This window comes from Halictus rubicundus, unplaced genomic scaffold (assembly GCF_050948215.1).
Source record: "Halictus rubicundus isolate RS-2024b unplaced genomic scaffold, iyHalRubi1_principal scaffold0041, whole genome shotgun sequence".
Classification (NCBI taxonomy): domain Eukaryota; kingdom Metazoa; phylum Arthropoda; class Insecta; order Hymenoptera; family Halictidae; genus Halictus; species Halictus rubicundus.
In genome coordinates this window covers 1,214,253-1,219,176 of record NW_027488582.1, presented here as the reverse complement: position 1 = coordinate 1,219,176, position 4,924 = coordinate 1,214,253, and positions in this window count along the sequence as shown.

Here is a 4,924-nt window from a genome sequence, read left to right as displayed (position 1 = left end):
GACAGGATAGAGAATAGGATAGGGTAGAGGATAGGATAGAGGATAGGATAGGATAGAGTATACGATAGGATATAGGATGGGATAGGATAGGATAGAGGATAGGATAGGGGATTGGATAGGATAGAGAATAGGATAGGGGATTGGATAGGATAGGGGATTGGGTAGGATAGAGGATAGGATAGGATAGAGGATAGAATGGAGAATAGGACAGGATAGAGGATAGGATAGGATAGAGGATAGGATAAGATAGTGAATAGGATAGGATAGATGATATTATTGGATAGAGGGTACAATATGATGGAGGATACGATATTATAGAGGATAGGATAGGATAGAGGATCGGATAGGATAGAGGATTGGATAGGATAGAGGATAGGATATGATATAGGATAGGATAGGATAGAGGACAGCATAGAGAATAGGATAGGATACAGGATAGGATAGAGGATAGGAGACGATAGTGGATAGGATAGAGGATAGGATAGGATAGAGGATAGGATAGGATAGAGGATAGGATAGGTTAGAGAATAGTATAGGATAGAGGATAGGATAGGATAGCGGATAGGATAGGATAGAGGATAGGATAGTATAGTGGATAGGATAGGATAGAGCAGACGATAGAGGATAGGATAGGATAGAGGATAGGATATAATAGAGGATAGGATAGGATAGATGATAGGATAGGAAAGAGGATACGATAGGATAGTGGATAGGATAGGATAGAGCAGACGATAGAGGATAGGATAGGATAGAGGATAGGATATAATAGAGGATAGGATAGGATATAATAGAGGATAGGATAGGATAGATGATAGGATAGGAAAGAGGATACGATAGGATAGTGAATAGGATAGGATAGATGTTAATTTTGTATAGAGGATAGAATATGATAGAGGATACGATATTATAGATGATAGGATAGGGGATTGGATCGGATAGAGGATAGGATAGGATAGAGGATAGGATAGGATAGAGGATAGGATAGGATAGAGAATAGGATAGAGAATAGGATAGGCTAGAGGATAGGATAGAGGATAGGAGACGATAGAGGATAGGATATTGGATTGGATAGGATAGAGGGTAGGACAGGATAGAGAATAGGATAGGGTAGAGAATAGGATAGGGTAGAGTATCGGATAGCATACAGGATAGGATAGGTTTGAGGATATTATATTATAGAGGATAGAATATGATAGAGGATACGATATTATAGAGGATAGGATACGATAGAGAATAGGATAGGGGATTGGATAGGATAGAGGATAGGATAGGATAGAGGATAGAATGGAGAATAGGATAGGATAGAGGACAGTATAGGGTAGAGGATAGGATAGGGGATTGGATAGAATAGAGGATAGGAGACGATAGAGGATAGGATAGGATCGAGGATAGGATAGGATAGAGATTAGGACAGGATAGCTGATATTATAGGATAGAGGATAGGATAGGATAGAGGATAGGATAGGATAGAGGATAGGATAGGATAGAGGATAGGATAGGATAGAGGATAGGATAGGATAGAGGATAGGATAGGATAGAGGATAGGATAGGATAGAGGATAGGATAGGATAGAGGATAGGATAGGATAGAGGATAGGATAGGATAGAGGATAGGATAGGATAGAGGATAGGATAGGATAGAGGATAGTATAGGATAGAGGATAGGATAGGATAGAGGATAGGATAGGATAGAGAATAGGATAGGATAGAGGATAGGATAGGATAGAGGATAGGATAGGATAGAGGATAGGATAGGATAGAGGATAGGATAGGATAGAGGATAGGATAGGATAGAGGATAGGATAGGATAGAGGATAGGATAGGATAGAGGATAGGATAGGATAGAGGATAGGATAGGATAGAGGATAGGATAGGATAGAGCATAGGATAGGATGGAGGATACGATATTATAGAGGATAGGATCGGATAGAGCATAAGATAGGGGATTGGATAGGATAGAGGATAGGATAGGATAGGGGATTGGATAGGATAGAGGATAGGATAGTATAGATGAAAGGCTAGGATAGAGGATAGGATCGGATAGGGAATAGGATAGGATACAGGATAGTGTAGAAGAGAGGATAGGATAGGATAGAGGATAGGATAGGATTGAGGGTAGGATAGGATAGAGGATACGATAGGTTAGAGAATAGGATAGGATAGAGGATAGGATAGGATAGAGAATAGGATTGGATAGAGGATATGGTAGGATCGAGGATACGATAGGATAGAGGATAGGATAGGATAGAGGATAGGATAGGATAGACAATAGGATAGGATAGAGGATAGGATAGGATAGAGGATAGGATAGGATAGAGGATAGGATAGGATAGAGGATAGGATAGTATAGATGAAAGGCTAGGATAGAGGATAGGATCGGATAGGGAATAGGATAGGATAGAGGATAGGATAGGATAGAGGATAGGATAGGATAGAGGATAGGATAGTATAGATGAAAGGCTAGGATAGAGGATAGGATCGGATAGGGAATAGGATAGGATACAGGATAGTGTAGAAGAGAGGATAGGATAGGATAGAGGATAGGATAGGATTGAGGGTAGGATAGGATAGTGGATAGGATAGGATAGAGGATAGGATAGGATTGAGGATAGGATTGGAGAGGAAAGGGTAGGGTAAAGGATATGATAGGATAGAGAATAGGATAGGATGGAGGATATGATAGGATAGAGAATAGGATAGGATGGAGGATATGATAGGATTGAGGATACGATAGGATAGACAATAGGATAGGATAGAGGATAGGATAGGATAGAGGATAGGATAGTATAGATGATAGGCTAGGATAGAGGATAGGATCGGATAGGGAATAGGATAGGATACAGGATAGTGTAGAAGAGAGGATAGGATAGGATAGAGGATAGGATAGGATAGAGGATACGATATTATAGAGGATAGGATAAGATAGAGGATGGGATCGGATAGAGGATAGGATAGGATAGAGGATAGGATAGGATATTGGACAGGATAGAGAATAGGACAGGGTAGAGGATAGGATAGAGGATACGATAGAATAGAGTATACGATAGGATATAGGATGGGATAGGATAGGATAGAGGATAGGATAGGGGATTGGATAGGATAGAGGATGGGATAGGGTAGAGGATAGGATAGGATGGTGGATAGGATAGGATAGAGCAGACGATAGACGATAGGATAGGATTGAGGATAGGATACGATAGTAGATAGGATAGGATATAGCAGACGATAGTCGATAGGATAGGAAAGAGGATAGGATAGGATGGAGGATACGATATTATAGAGGATACAATAATAGATAGGATAGGATAGGATAGAGGATAGGATAGGATAGGGGTTTAGATAGAATAGAGGATAGGAGACGATAGAGGATAGGATAGGATATAGGATAGGATAGGAGAAAGAATAGGATAGAGGATGGGATAGGATAGAGGATAGGAGACGATAGAGGATAGGATACGATTGAGGATATTATAGGATAGAGGATAGAATATGATAGAGGATACGATATTATAGAGGATAGGATCGGATAGAGCATAGGATAGGAGATTGGATAGGATAGAGAATAGGAGACGATAGAGGATTGGATAGGATAGTGGATAGGATAGGATAGACGATAGGATCGGATAGAGAATAGGATATTGCATTGGATAGGATAGAGGATAGGATAGGATAGAGGATAGGATAGGATAGAGGATAGGATAGGATAGAGGATAGGATAGGATAGAGAATAGGATAGGATAGAGAATAGGATAGGATAGAGGATAGGATAGGATAGAGGATAGGATAGGATAGAGGATAGGATAGGATAGAGGATAGGATAGGATAGAGGATAGGATAGGATAGAGGATAGGATACGATAGGGGATTTGATAGGATAGAGGATAGGATAGGATAGAGGATAGGATAGGATAGAGAATAGGATAGGCTAGAGGATAGGATAGAGGATGGGAGACGATAGAGGATAGGATAGAGGATAGGATAGGATAGAGGATAGGATAGGATAGAGGATAGGATAGGTTAGAGAATAGGATAGGATAGAGGATAGGATAGGATAGACAATAGGATAGGATAGAGGATAGGATAGGATAGAGGATAGGATAGGATAGAGGATAGGATAGTATAGATGATAGGCTAGGATAGAGGATAGGATCGGATAGGGAATAGGATAGGATACAGGATAGTGTAGAAGAGAGGATAGGATAGGATAGAGGATAGGATAGGATTGAGGGTAGGATAGGATAGTGGATAGGATAGGATAGAGGATAGGATAGGATTGAGGATAGGATAGGAGAGAGAAAAGGGTAGGGTAAAGGATATGATAGGATAGAGAATAGGATAGGATGGAGGATAGGATAGGATAGAGGATAGGATAGGATAGAGGATAGGATAGGATAGAGGATAGGATAGGATAGAGGATAGGATAGGATAGGGGATTTGATAGGATAGAGGATAGGATAGGATAGTGGATAGGATAGGATAGAGGATAGGATAGGATTGAGGATAGGATAGGTGAGAGAAAAGGGTAGGGTAAAGGATATGATAGGATAGAGAATAGGATAGGATGGAGGATAGGATAGGATAGAGGATAGGATAGGATAGAGGATAGGATAGGATAGAGGATAGGATAGGATAGAGGATAGGATAGGATAGGGGATTTGATAGGATAGAGGATAGGATAGGATAGAGGATAGGATAGGATAGAGAATAGGATAGGCTAGAGGATAGGATAGAGGATGGGAGACGATAGAGGATAGGATAGAGGATAGGATAGGATAGAGGATAGGATAGGTTAGAGAATAGGATAGGATAGAGGATAGGATAGGATAGAGAATAGGATTGGATAGAGGATATGGTAGGATCGAGGATACGATAGGATAGAGGATAGGATAGGATAGACAATAGGATAGGATAGAGGATAGGATCGGA